This window comes from Nymphalis io, chromosome 28 (genome assembly GCF_905147045.1).
Source record: "Nymphalis io chromosome 28, ilAglIoxx1.1, whole genome shotgun sequence".
Taxonomy (NCBI): Eukaryota; Metazoa; Arthropoda; class Insecta; order Lepidoptera; family Nymphalidae; genus Nymphalis; species Nymphalis io.
This window is the reverse complement of record NC_065915.1, coordinates 1,251,964-1,268,442: the sequence shown is the minus strand read 5'-3', so window position 1 is coordinate 1,268,442 and position 16,479 is coordinate 1,251,964.

Here is a 16,479-nt window from a genome sequence, read left to right as displayed (position 1 = left end):
TTGTATGATAGAGAATAACGGCCTTTCTTGTATACGTTGTAGAGGGTTAGATAAATAAAGCTGTATCTTCTTCTTTCGAATGTCAAATCAATGATGACAGAAAGAGACAAATCAGTCTAACTATGTAAGGCCGTAAATCACTAAGAGTAACAACATGTAAATTTAATATACCACCGCTGGGCTAGGTCTTATGAACGGAGCTTACTCCACAATGCTACGCTGCTCAAATGCCTCGCTCACCTCTATTTGAACCTGTGTTTGGTTAATATTCAACTGTTCTAACCACTGAGCCTCTGCTCATATCATTGAAATATAATTTAAATCGTTCCGTCGACAAAACACACGTGGTACCTCCTCGTTTTCCTCAGAGGGCTCGTTGTGGGAAGGTGGGATCTACTCCTAAAGTACAGCTAAGTAATAAATGTCCCTGAAAATGCCTATATTTTATAATAATGTTTTAAGTATGTAAGTACGAACAGTGGGAATAAACATGATCTATACTTTTTTTTTTTTTTGTTTTTTTTTTGTTGTCAATCAAATTAAAATATTATATTCTATTCAAGCTTTAAAAAAATTTAAACTGACCACCGATTCGGGACGTAGATTCTACCGAGAAAACGGCAAGAAACTTAGTAGTTATTCTTTTTCGACAATCGAGTTGCATATATCATTAAATAGAAAGAATACTAATACTAAATACTAAAAAAAATACTAACTCCAAATAAGTAAAACGCCTTATTAATTTAATATTTGAGGAATTTTGCACCAGATGCATATTTAGCTGGTAAACTACTAAACCTATATACATGAAACATATACCATAATATGCAGTGTTTTCCGGAGAAGGATTTAGTATTTAATAATAAAATAATAAGTGGCTGCGTTTCGCAGTTTTATCCGCTATCGATTTTTTTTTTTACAATTAATAGGCCAGCGTTTGACCGTTGACTTGCCTAATGTTAAGCATCGACACGGTCTAAGATGTCGCACGCTTGCCTATAAGAAACCTGTTTACTCTGGATTTGAAGACACCAAAATTGTACCGGGAAATACGGACTCAGGGAAAGCATTCCATAGTTCATTTTTAATTTACATATTTTGATGTGACAATTTGATGTTCTTGTACACATTTTGTATTTATTCGTTTATATAAATCTTTATCGAAGAAGTCCTTCAAACCAAAACAATATGACCAAGTACTGTTGTTTTGCGCTAGATTATCTGATGAGTGGGTGGTACCTGCCCAGACGAGCTTGCACAAAACCCTATACCTACCAGTAGGCGATTGATGATTTTTTAAGGGCATATCGAGTCGGTTTTCTTTCTTAAATAGATAATTGTTGTTTTATTTATACATATTATGTATATTTTAAATCGTAGACGTAGCGTCTTGGTGTATTGTCTCAGAAAATGTTATTTTTTGTCATAAGTGCTACCACTATTTAAACGTATGAAACTCAATAGTTCTTTACCCGATATGAACCCGCAGTCTTGGATTAAGATACACTTGTTCTAGCCACTGGGCCTTTACGGCTTTTTTCTTTTCGGTATAATATGAGTTAACTTATACCTACATTCAAAGAGTTACTTTTTTTAACAGAAAATAGTAATAATAGACTGAAAATGTACGGATAGAAAAACAAGTCGATTTTTGAATACTACTGACAGAAACTTAACTTTTGAATTATATGTTAGTAAATAATTTTAATATTTTTAAAATATATTTATATACTTTTTGCACGTATTTGCTTACGAGCAAATCCTTTATGGTAGCTTCTCACGGTGTGTGATGCTGTGGGTTATTAAAGACGGCCGATGACTACGGACAGCCACGCACCGGAGCGAGGCTCTTCCAACAATACGTTTCTTTCGCGTCGTTCTTGAGATTCGATGCCATTTTGTCAGTGTAAAATGAAAGAGATCGTATCACTGCCTCAATAACTCCTCCAACCGCCTTCTTATTTCCCAAGGTCATTAGTGAACGCTTACTATCAAGCAGGCCATTTACACGTTGCCTCGTTTATCTCATCAGATGGCAGCTATGGACGTAAGGCCGAGCGCCATTGAATGTCATTCATCAGCGTTATGGGAAAAAACAGAGAATCTACATGTGGTGGGTGAAATTCTACCACATCCCCATTAAAAGGGAGGAGGAATTTACCCAGCCGTGGGTCGTTTCTAAGCTGTTGGTTGCGTAGCTTACGTCCACGGTGAGAGTGGGTAAGGGGTTATGTCTTTGTCTTTTTCTGTATCACTGAGATGTATTCAAAATTTAATAATATGTTATGACGAGAAAACATTTATAATATTCGTAAGGATTTATTTAATTCGGCTTCATATGCTGCTCCCACACAGCAGTTATATAAGGTCAGAGAATGTTACATAACATTTGTTGTCTAACTTTTTTTTAACAAATTGTAACAAAATGTTATACAACTAATTACAACATGATACAACAAATTATAACTTTTGTTGTGTATATATGGGTAGACCTAAGCTGATGGTTACAGAATGTTATACGATGTTACACAACGAGTTGAACTAATGTGGAGCAAAAGTTACACACTGTTATAAAATGTTATCGTGATACACATTGTTTTATAACGTTATATAACTGCTTTGTTAGAGCACCTATAAAATGTAATAAACGACAGTTTTTTGTTAATCTCGATTAGGTAAGCATTAAAGTGTTTTTCTATCGGTACATTTGGAGTCTCTTTTTATTATTTTTTCCACGGTACAATATTGTTGTGTATACATTAGCGCCGCCTTTGTTTGTTGATGTATTAGATGGGGTTCCGTTTTGAAGTTTTAAATATAAAAGGAGTATGTATTCGAATGACATTGTTAATTTATACTGACATAAGTTTTGTCCCGCGGTTGCACATGCGTTTAATTACGATTTTTAATTATCCATTAGCGATAATGTACGTCTGTCTGAACGCGATAAATACCGAACGGATTTCCATACGGTTTTCGCCGATGGACAAGAATAATGAAGGTTTTGTCGAAAATTTGGCGAATTTGGCTGGATTTGACGGTAAATATTGGAGTATCGGAGAAAATCATACCGAATGGGAGCTTTACTGACGTGCGTCGCGTATATCATTAGATATTTTTTTTGCGGATTGTGTATTGCTGTTGGCCCTAGTGGCCTTTGCAGCGTCACCGGCCAGGGTGGGCGAGTTGAACTCAAGCCGAATGTTGGGAGCCACATAAGGGGCTCAAGAGAAACGGACGTTCCAAGAGTGCCTTCTGTGAGGCCCGACCTCGGCTTAGGACGCCGTTGAAGTCAGAGGGGGGGGGGGGAGAATATACCATTAGAGTTATATCTATTATGATATAAACGTTTTATGGAGACCATTACTCTGAACGTGCGAAGCTAGGATGATTAGCTAGTCGCATATAAGCTTAGTATATGCTTAATATACGTAGCTAAAGTTTTTTTTTAATTATTCTGACCGTGTCATGAAGCGAAATAGTATATGATCACCACCGCTCATATAATTTTTTCCATGCTAGCAAACTGCAGAAGTGAAGCACTATATATTCCGTCCGGAAGATTAGAAACAAACTTTGTGAGAAGCTCAAGATTTATTGTAGAACTCAATCATATTTCTAGTGGTCCAACTCTTGTTTTGAACCAAGGGCTTGTGATCAGGAGCTTTAGAAGCTAGCCACTAAACCTTTTATCATTTATTACCCCAAAATAGATTATAAATATCCCAACGCATTTGAACCTATCACCATCACCACCTGAGCCGTTTCGAGTATTTCTTATTAAAAAAAAAACTAATAAAAACTAAACGGATAACTTCCACAGATAAAACAATAAATATATAATTATATAAGTAGATGTTGCAATTTATTATCTGCCAGGAACCGAACACCCTATATACCCGAAGGAGACAACAAATCATAGCGAGTATTAAGCTTGTATATTCTCCCGGCTCCGCGTGATTTGTTGCCGGAACTTGGTTATAGAGACAACTCTTTTATTAGGGTTCCGTGGAGTTGAATTTTTTTTTTAACGTTCTTATTAAAAATCGACAGTACGTTACTTTTACTAAGATATTCTGTTTCTTTAGCACTTGTATTCCGAGAATTTTTATTTTTTTTCGATTTTTATATATTTTACATGTATTTTTAAATAAAAAACCATAAGCCATGGCAATGACTTGTATATTCAATTTTGGAAGTGTTTTTTGAGTGGGGTTGAAACGACCCCATGAAGTGTTAAGCGTTTATTATTTAAATATATGTATACAATGTTTATATTATATAATTATTATAGCTGTTCGCCAATTTGAGCCGTGCGTATATTATTAAAGCTGTATATATTCTATCCCGATTGGTACTGGGTGGGTAACACATTTTACTGGTGGTAGAGCTTTGTGCAAGCCCGTCTGGGTATCATCAGATATTCTACCGCCAAATAGCAGTACTTGGTATTGTTGTGTTCCGGTTTGAAGGGTGAGTGAGCCAGTGTAATTACAGACACAAGAGACATGACATCTTAGTTCCCTTAGCGAGGTTGGTGGCGCATTGGTGATGTAAGCGATGGTTAACATTTCTTACAATGCCAATGTCTATGGGCGTTGGTGACCTACCATCAGGTGGCCCATATGCTCGTAAAAAATACACAACATCTTCATTCCTAAGGTTGGTGACGCATTGGTGATGGAAGGAAGGGTTAACATTACTTGCAGTGCCAGTGTCTTATGATGTGACCACGTACATGATATTTTTTTTAACACTACGGAACCCCATTCGTTTGTTCGTTCGATCGTTCTTCATTCATTCTCATTCTTATGTCTCACTAAACTCTGTACTTAGGGTTTTTGCACGTTTTTCTATAAGCAACATAAAGTTTAACATCCACAGTCGAAGCGATGCTATAAATATCATAACCTCAGTATATAGGGGATGGGTGTTATTAACCTTTTACAACAACAGGAGTAAAGACGATTAACTTTAACATTGTTAGTAATTAATATTTGTAGTAGCTCTTATTCATAAACGTAAGTCATTTTAAAATTTTATTTTGTAGTTGTTTTCTATAGTAACAGCCTAAAATGTCCCTCTTCTGGGCTAAGGCCTCCTGCCTTGAGGAGAGTCCTTTATTTGAGGAGAAGGTTTTTGCAGGTAATGCCACCACGCTGCTCCAATGCGGGTTGTTGGAATACACACGTGACAGAATTTCAGTGAAATTAGACATGGAGGTTTCCTCACGATGTTTCCCTTCACCGTCAAACACGAGACGAATTATGACACAAATTAAACACATGAAAATTCGGTGGTGCTTGCCCGGGTTCGAACCCACGATTATCGGTTATGATACGCGTTCTTACCACTGGGTTCTTACCACCAATAAATTTCGTATGAACGCCTCTTAAAGAGAAATCACATTCCTATTCCAGATTCCTATTTTTTTTTTTAATCTTATATCCGGCTTGCGGTGGGTCCAAAAAATATTTCTCGCATCGCATCGCAACGCTTTCGATGTCTAAATGTTCAATAGATTTATGTTCAGTATATTTTATAAGTCTCAGGGCGTAAAGTGACAGATGGAAACGGGAAATCTATTACAAAGGGAATCGGATCTCCGGTCTGGGATTTGACATATTGTAATATATACCTCCTTCTGATGTCTTAGGTACTATATCTTGAGATTAGGTTATTTTTTTTTTTGTCATTGTATATAGATTGTTCGTTCATACAGCTGTTCTGGGTGTAGATTTAGTTTATTTATTTAATTATATACTTAGACATGTACTTAATAGACAATTACACACACAAGATACACATATATAGAGCTCTGTGCAAGCTCGTCTGGGCAGGTACCACCCACTCATCAGATATTCTACAGCAAAACAGCAGTACTTGGTATTTTTGTTCCGGTTTGAAGGGTAAGTGAGCCAGTTTGATTACAGGCACAAGGGACATGACATTTTAGTTCCCAAGGTTGGTGGCGCATTGACGATGTAAGTGATGGTTAACATTTCTTACAATGCCAATGTCTATGGGCGTTGGTGACCACTTACCATCAGGTGGCCCATATGCTCGTCCGCCTTTCTATTCTATAAAAAAAATTGTGCCCTTGTATGTGGCTCACTTACCAATTAAAATAAGACGCAGTAGAAATCAATAGAACCAGCTTCTTAGCTTAAAGGCAGAAAAACGTTTATTAATTACGTTTTTTGTTTTTCACAGAGGACATTGTCGAGTAAAACCTTTGTCCAAATACAAAATGTGAGTCATATCGTTGAGCCCTTTCGGAATTTCCGAGATAAGACACACATACAAGACAAATAAATATACAAGAATTGCACATTTAATAAAACCTTTTCCTCTAACTCTCCTGGTATACGTTTTATCTAAATTGTTATAGTAGTTTTTTAGTAAGGTACTCCAAAAATATTTCTTACTAATTTTCGAAAATTTGGGGGACTAGTGTTAGGGATAAAAGCCTATATCCAACATTGAGGTTCAAGCTGGCTTTGTACAAAACTTCATCAAAATCGATTCAGTGGTTTAGCCGTTAAAGCGTAACATACAGACAGAGTTACTTATAATATATTGTTTCGTATATATTGTTTCCTATTTTCATTTTTTCTGCAAATAATCAAAAATATAATTAGAATAATCTCACCCGTTTCGTTCGACTAATAAATAAATAGCATCTATAACAGTATTATATTTAAAAAAAATGTCTAATAAAACCTTCGGAAGTCATTTACCACATTTACTTGATTAGAAGGATAGCAGCGTCTTTTACGCCCGACTATCAACAGCCTACTGCTTGATAGAACAAAAAATAAAACGAACACACAGTTTACAAAAGGCTTCATAAAAAGACCACGGTCCGGTGTAACAATGGACTGCCGTGGGCGCATTGCAGATTAAAAAAGTCTGCGCCTAGTTGTTTAAGATAAGGCCGACTATAGACGAACGTTTATTTTTAAATATCTTTTTAAAACATTTAAGCGTAATTAATATTATAAATGTGAAATTGAAATTGTGTATTATGAGTATTAATTGAAACTGTGTTAGTCTTTCACGACTTAAATATTCAATTAGAATATTGTATAGCCTAATTGTAATATCATATATACATACTTGTATATAATATATAAGTAAAAATTAGAAATGATATTTAAAAAAATATTTGATGTTTTAAAAAATTAATATTTAGTAAAAAAAAGTAATAAGGAATTGTGAGGAAAAACGTAATAATAAACTTTAAATGTCGTTCCTCAATTTTTTTAATTAAATATGTAAACTATTACCCAAAACTTAATGCCATATCAATGCAAACTTATCAAACATTAAAGAAATATTACAATTATTTCTTTATATTTATACGTTATACACACACATAATTAATTAAGGTTATGAGTAATCCTAATTACCAAATAAATTTGTGATAATATTTAATAATAATAATATTTAATACTGAAAGTATGTCTGTACGCTCATTCGTACAATATTAAAATAGGCTTTGTTTTGATTTATTTATTGAGAGCTCACCTGTGTATTATTTGTTTATTAAGTTTGATGTGTGTGTGTTCTTTTTATATATATTATTGTTTGTGTATGTTTAAGCAGCACCCCAGCACAAGGGGGGCAGGGGCAGGGGCAGGGGCAGGGGGGGTACCTAGCATACACTAGAAACTAGATATAAATAGAATTAATGCATGAATTTTTTTTTTTTTTTATATAGAATAGGAAGGCGGACGAGCATATGGGCCACCTGATGGGAAGTGATCACCAAACGCCCTTAGACATTGGCATTGTAAGAAATGTCAACCATCGCTTATACAGCCAATGCGCCACCAACCTTGGGAACTAAGATTTTATGTCCCTTGTGCCTGTAATTACACTGGCTCACTCAACCTTCAAACCGGAACACAACAATAACAAGTACTGCTGTTTTGCGGTAGAATATCTGATGAGTGGGTGGTACCTACCCAGACGAGCTTGCACAAAGCTCTACCACCAGTAAATAATTATATTATTAACATCGTCAATGGCCCAAAGTCTATTAGATTGCCTTGATGTGACTATTGCTGGTTTGATTATGACCCCTCGTGCTCGTAAATAACTCAAATAAGCATGATGTTTACGCTTAATTTGGAGGTTAAATGGGAATTAGGTATTTCATAAAACAATAATTGTTACGATTTATTTTTTGGAAAAATGTATGAATAAAATAATTCGTATTCAAAAGAGACTTCCGGTTTCTTGTCATGATATATCGATGGTAGCTTTACTGCTGAGTTTAATTAATTGTGTTTGTAAAAGGCAACTTGAATAGTGATTTTTCGATATGATGAATATTTTGCAATAATAATTAAGATCGTTCAATATGCTTAACTAAATTAAAGTTAATTATTAATCAATCTCTTTTAAATAATAGTAACTGCAAAGGGGTCGCAATTTGATTGATTATTAGAATCGAAAATGAAACGAAAGAAGCTATATGCATTACATATACATGTTTTTTATAAAAACTTTATTTAATTTAATTTTACATTAAAGCTCGCTTATTATTACCAACCAAAAAAACCACGTCTTATCTTTTGCTGATATTATAATTGACTCGAATACAAAATAAAGAATAAATAATAATCATCATACCATAAATGTCCATAATAATACGTGTAACTCCGTCCAGATGTGAAATTTATTTGTTTGACATCCAGTGACATCGATTGACATGACAGTGACAAGTCTTGACCTCAATAGGAGGTCCACGCACCCACCTCATTAACCGTACGAGTCTTCTTCCCTCCCATTTTACTACGCTATCACCGCGTGAACGTAACGCGAGGCAACTTTGCCTTATTTATATATTTTTAATGTTCTTCTTAAATACAATTTTAAATTTTATTTGCAAGCTATATAAACGCGACGATTGTAAAATGCTCATATGCTGTTAAGATTATACATGTTTGTTACTATTTGTCACTAGATAGCGTTGATTCATTATTTGAAATTCCTGAATCACGCTGTCTAAGTTTTTTTGTAACAGTATTTGTACGTATTGACCAAATTTATCAAAGTACTGTGAACAGTGAAATATAGTTCTTATTTCGTTTATCATTTGGTCCCTCCGAGTACTACGGGAGTAAACACATGCTTTTATACCAAAATGAAATCCTGTTCAGTTATAATTGAGGTACCAAAAAAAAATTTTGTTCATCAAAATCTTAAAAGATTTCTTCAATTACACTTTTTATTGAAAAGAATTAGCTAAATATTTTACTTCGATTACTTAATAATAATATTTTCATTTAATTTAATGCTATATAAAAACTTTTTTTATTAATCTTTAAATGTCCATGTCTTGTAATAAACCACTCGTATGTAGGGTGTCCTAACAGTTGTACGTTCAGACAATTTTAGATATGGATACCGTGGACGGATTTCAGTTAGCTGGGCTTTTATGGGGAACAATATGAAAACTATATTCAAATACCTATATTATAAAAGAATTAAAAATAAAATTACAACAGTAATTGTTATCGCATTAGCAAATTGAAACAAAGATGGCCGTCAAAGGACGTCCGGGAGATGGAATAGCGAAATTGTAGTTTATTGAAATAATTTGTTATTTAAATGAAACCAATAAATATTTAAATATTAATATTATAAATGTATGGGTGAGTTTGTTTGTTTGTTACACTTAAACGTCTTAACTGCTCAACCGATCATCTTGAAATTTTGCATACATGCTTTTAGGGGTGCAGAAAATGACATAGGATATATCCCATCCCCTAGTAACCGGTAATAATTTATAGCAACGAAGTATATGAAATACGCGCCACGCACACACGAGGGAGTAGAGATTGGTGTGTGAAGGAGTGTCATGCCCCCCGACGGGATAAGAGAACCTCACGTCGTTGGCCGTCACGGCATTCGAGTCGTTTTCACCCCCAAAACGCGCCAAATATGCTTAATATCAAAATTTATTAAAAAAATATTCGTGTAAGTTATGCCTGTTAATTAAAAATAGCAATTTTGCGTGAATAATATTTATTTTTATTGCTATTATTGTAAAAAAACCTAAGTTATACAATACGCTAAACATAATCTTAGCAGAAAAATGCAAGTTCAATTCCGAACAAGCATAGAGTTTTGCCATGCGTTTGCCAGTCTGCCTACCTATAATTAATTTATCATGTATGTACATATGTATATATGTAAGTTCGAAATTTATATACCTTGCGCTTTTCGGTTGACGGTATCATAACGAAAACTCAAGTCCTACAAGTTTCTTTTCAATATTGTCTAGACTAGATATTAATATATAAAATCTTATATACTTTTAAAAGAGATATTACCGCAAGGTCAGAGTTTTTCATCCATCGATTGAAACAGTAATCAGAGTGCTGAATTCGCAACGTTTGTGCGTTTTTTTATTTTTTTTAATATTTTGTAATAAAATGCCGAGACTCATTGTAGACTATCACAATGCACAAAGGAGTTGGTGGTCTATAAAAAAAATTGTCCATTCTGCGTTCATAGACTTGCGAGGGTACCTCTTAGTGTGGTCCAGGAGATGAATGCTCTTTTGTCGGTTGTATGTTTCCATTCGAGTGACGTTATGTTTGATTATTGTTTCACCGGATCAGTGTGAACGAATAATAAAATAACGCTCTTTTTATGTATGACTGTGTGTATTTTTAATGATTAGAAATGTTATATTATATGTTATATATGTTTGTATGTAATGAAACATCTATCGGTACGCTTCAATGGTGATGGTAGTGGTAACGACTTGTATGCAGTGACGGTAAACGGCGGTGACGTTTTCTCATGTCAATATGCCTCCTATCCGCCACCACTCTCTTGTGTGGGCATGGCGCGTGTACTTTACACTTAATTTATATAACCTATTCATTATTATTATACTAAAATTATTTATATATTATATTTATTTAATTAAACGAATATCTTAATTCTGCCGGTTGTCTTAATTTCTAACTCCACATGTTATATTCATGAAAAAATAGATAATGTAGTAAAAATGAAAGCGTTCTCCTGCGCTATGAAATAACGAATACAAAATATACATTTCGGGCAGACGTACTATTCAGGCACTCTAGACTGTTGAGCTTCGCTTTAAGTACGAACTCTACTCCTTGATTTCTCGCTTCCTCAGCTTGATGACGTCGACATAATATTTAAATAGTTTTTAAAGTTACACACACAAACATGTCAATGGTGTGTATGTGTGACTATGTTCGTGCGAGCGTTTTCGGAACATTTCTTTTTATACCCTTTTTGGTTACACTAAAAAACTTTAATAGCTTTCGAAAGAAACATATGTCGTTCGACTGATTTGTTAAAGGTATTGAACTGTTGTTTTTTTTTCATATATATGTCGCCTTACCACTAAGCCATCAGCCGAGATGGCCCAGTGGTAAAAACGCGTGAATCTTAACCGATGATCGTAGGTTCAAACCCAGGCAAGCAACACTGAATTTTCATGTGTTTAATTTGTGATTATAATTCATCTCGTGCTTTACGGTGAAGGAAAACATCGCGAGGAAACCTGCATGTGTCTAATTTCACTGAAGTTCTGCCACATGTGAATTCTACCAACCCGCATTGGAGCAGCGTAGTGGAATAAACTCCAAACCTTCTCCTCAAAAAAGGGAGAGGCGGCCTTTAGCCCAGCAGTGGGACATTCATAGGCTGTTACGGTACGGTACGGACATATGTCGGAGATTCTTTATCCTCTCGGTCACTCATTGTATACATCAGCAGGATTATAATATATATATATATATATATATATATATATATATATATATATATATATATCTCTTTTTATAATACAAGACTATTCAACTCTAGAACTTCTATTCAATTTAATTTGACTTCCAACGTTCCGATAGCAATTTTGCGACGTTTGTGTGCATGAACATGTTTGTTTGTCCTGAGTATGTGTGTAATTATCTATATAAGTGTGTATTTACAAAAAGAAAAGTAGAATATGTAGTATATCAGTTGTCTGGTTTCCATAGTACCAGCTTAATTTGGGATCAGATGGCCTTATATAATTGATAGCACACGGTTGATAAAATCAAAAATTGAAGTGGTGCCTCAATTACAGGTGATAACTAAATAAACAATAAGGTAACACATTATAGCACAAAAAAAAACAAATAAAAGACAAATCTAAATTTCAATTTACAAGAAACAATGAACAAAAATTTAATCAAGTAAATTAAAAATAATAATGATAACTAAATAATAAATAAAATCTTTTGTAAATACATACTTATATATAATTACACCCAGACTCAGGACAAACAGACATGTTCATGCACACAAATGTCTGTCCTGGGTGGGAATCGAACCCACAACCTTCGGCGTGAAAGGCAAGTGTTCTACCAACCACGCCAACGAGCTCGTCAAAATATAAGTATGTGTAGTATATCAGTTGTCTGGTTTCCATAGCACAAGCTTTGTACAAGCTTAATTTGGGATCAGATGGCCGTGTGTGAAAAATCACCCAGGATATATTATTATTATTATTATTATATAGATAATTACACCCAGACATATTCATGCACACAAATGTCTGCCCCGGGTGGGAATCGAACACACAACCTTCGGCGTGAAATGCAAGTATCTACCAACCACGCCAAATTATTTATAATTAAAATTAGTTGAACTTCAAAATTTCGAACCGAAATCTGATATGATTTGATAGTAAAAATTGTGTTGATATCGCTTGTTTAATTTAATTTAATTTATATCGGTTACTTCCATTCATATATTTTATACAGCTCGATAAATTGTTTTTAACCGACTGCGTAACGACTAATAAATTAATTGGGACTTAATATCGTTTCAATAAACAACAAGTACACATGTGTGTGGGGAACGTCAGTCGAGTTCCAAAAATTGATCTTCCGTCTCATTCCAACGTGTGATTATCGAGCGAGAGAATAGGAGATTTAATGGCTCGCGTTCGTCACGTGGTACTAACGACGGCTTAATTTGAAGACGCTTAAGGGGCGTTTCTTGTTTTATATATTATTTTGTAACTAATTTGAAATGTTCAAACAACAATCGAAATATATTTATGTTTGCTTTTAAAGGAACTATTGAATTTTGCTGGGTTATATTAAATACATATAAAGCTATCAGGGTAAAGATATGACCAACCTTGGGAACTAAGTTATTAGCTATTGTATCTTGTGTCTGTTAGTACACTGGCTCACTCACCCTTCAAACGGGAACATAACAATACGAAAGCTGTTCGACTGTAGGATATATGAGTGGATGGTACCTATCTAGACAGGCTTGCGCAAAGCCCTATTCAATGTTCCAATTAATTTAATTTCTTGGATTATTCAATAAATCATTTCCCGCATCAGTACTTATTATTATGGGGTAAGCTACCCCTTAAGTCTCCAAGTTCATTATAGCGCCACCTTCGTTCCTATTTCTTGTTATTATTTAAGTTTTGGGTATTGTAATAAAATACATCGAAATCATATTGAATATTATGGCGTATTGTAACTATACGGTTATAAATAATATTATAAATGCAAAAATAGTTTGTTTGTAACGCTTTAACGGCTTAACTAAACCGGTAATGATGAAATCTTGAATACACGGCGTCAGAGGTAGAGAAAAGGACAAAAGATACCTAACACTTCACCTCTCTCTCTCTCTTGTTTTATTATAAAATGATAACCCGCCAATATAAGAAATTGTCTCTTTTGTTGTTTAAATAAGAAATTCAATATTGTATGATTTTCTTTACACATCAATGAATATGATCTAGGGGATCACGTGATGAGAGGCGTAGATAGCAGGTTCGAATCCAGAAAAGCATTGATATTTCACGTACATAAACTGTGTTTGTAATTCATCTCGTGCTCGGCGTTGAAGGGTATTTGATTGTATATTCCGATCCGCATTGGATCATAGCCTGAGCCCAGCTGTGGGACAATTGGACACAGGCTGTTACTTCATCGGGTCTTCTCAGCTAACCTACAGTAACAGTAACTGCCTGTTAATGTCCCACTGCTGGGCTAAGGCCTTCTTTCGCTTTTGAGGCGAAGGTTTGGAGCTTATTTCACCACGCTGCTCCAATGTGGGTTGGTAGAATAAACACGTGGCAGAATCTCAATGAAATTAGACACATGCAGGTTCCTCACGATGTTTTCCTTCACCGTCAAGCACGAGATGAATTATAAACACAAATTAAGCACATAAAAATTCAGTGGTGCTTGCCCGGGTTTGAACCCACGATCATCGGTGAAGATTCACGCGTTCTAACCACTGGGCCATCTCGACTGTTAGCTCTACTATAATAATCGAATTAGTTTTATTTCCTTTATATAAAACTAATGATCATCTGCGGCTTCGCCCACGTGTATGCTGAGAGAGGCAGTTATTAAGAAAAACATAGTAGCCAATTGGCAGCTTGATGCGTACCAGATTTAATCATGTTCACTGGTTTAGCCGTGAAAGCGTAACAGATAGACAGAGTTACTTTCGCATTTATAATATTAGTATAAGTTATAATTATAATTTGTGTTTATATTTCATCTCGTGTTTGACGGTGAAGGAAACACGTCGTGAGGAAACCTGCATGTGTCTAATTTCAAATTTTGCCACATGCATATTCCACGTACCCGCATTGGAGCAACGTTGTGGAATAAACTCCAAGCCTTCTCTTCGAAAAAGGAGATGAGGCCTTAGCCCGGCAGTGGGACATTCACAGGCTTTTACTTTACGTTACTATAGATATATCCTAAATGAAAATCAACAAATACAAACTCATTTAACGTCACTTTTCGTCTATATAATTTTATGATATATAATGCGGCTTATTTACTTAATATTTTTTTAAACAAAGTAATCGGATTGTTTATAGACAATTATTTAAACTTTTTAACCGACACGGTAATCAAACCGGCTATATCTTTAAAAAGATTCACTGACCACTTAGCTAAAAGGTAAGCAGGTGACTTAATCTAGAAAGTTGAAATTACATAAATATACCACTATAATAGGTGTGTTAGGTTGAGGATATATTACATAAGAGTAGCGGATATACATATAATTGTGGGCACGAGGGACGTAACATCTTGGCTCCAAAGGTTGGTGGCACATTGGCGATGTAAGCGATGGTTGACATTTCTTGCAATGACAATGTCTATGGGTGTTGGTGACCACTTACCATCAGGTGGCTCATATGCTCGTCCGCCTTTATTATATAAAAAAAAAAATAAGCGGACGCAAATGCAAACTCTTCTTTTGTGTTATATGTTCTTTAAAAAAACAAAGATATAATTCTAAGACATCTTTAAAATGCTATGTAAAGTAAATATATACCATGTTAGTAAGATATATACGTCGTTATATGCCTTATCATATATTTATTATATAACCTAAACTACGATAACTTATAAATATTTAAAACAAACATTGATTTAATATCGATTATATTTTTATTAAAAAAAATACATTCGCTAATTCGTAAGCAACGTGCCAACGCCCCGGTCTTAAAGACCCCAGCATTTTCTATATTAACCCTTCCCAATAAATTTGCCTGGTGTTATTTAAAAGTCCGCAGGTGGCACTTCAGACGGGAGTTATACCGGCGTTTAAGTGTTAAATAATGTTTTTTAATCTCCAGTTGGTACACGTTTTGTAAAAGTTATATTATTAACTTAATTAGTTATTTATTGAGATATAAGACGCGTTTTGTTTTAAAAAATAATTAGAAATTAATATTAAAAACCGTATTAAAACGATATATTATAGAAGTAAATAGAATATGCTTTATTGTACACGAAATACTGGTGGTAGGGCTTTGTGCAAGCTCGTCTGGGTAGGTACCACCCACTCATCAGATATTCTACCGCAAAACAGCAATACTTGATATTGTTGTGTTCCGGTTTGAAGGGTGAGTGAGCCAGTGTAATTACAGGCACAAGGGACATAAAATCTTAGTTCCCAAGGTTGGTGGCGCATTGGCTATAAGCGATGGTTGACATTTCTTAGAATGCCAATGTCTAAGGGCGTTTGGTGACCACTTACCATCAGGTGGCCCATATGCTCGTCCACCTTCCTATTCTATAAAAAAAAAAAAAAGAAAAGAGCTACAGAAAAATACAGTTATAAACGCAAACACAAAAAAAGAGAACTATTAATGTACAAAAGGCGATCTTATCGCTGAAAGAGCGATCTCTTCCAGACAAGCTTATTATAATCAGCTCGAAGGGAGCTGGTGTAACTACAGGCACAAGGACATACCATCTTAGTTCTCAAGGTTGGTGGTGCGCTGATGATCTAAGGGATGGTTGATATTCCTTAAAGTGGCAATCTTAAAATGTCTATGGACGGAGGTGACTTAATATCAGCCAGCCCATTTTTGTCACTCTGCCTACATATTAAAAAAAAAAACAAATAGCATGTTATTATCGTATACTAGGCGTCTTC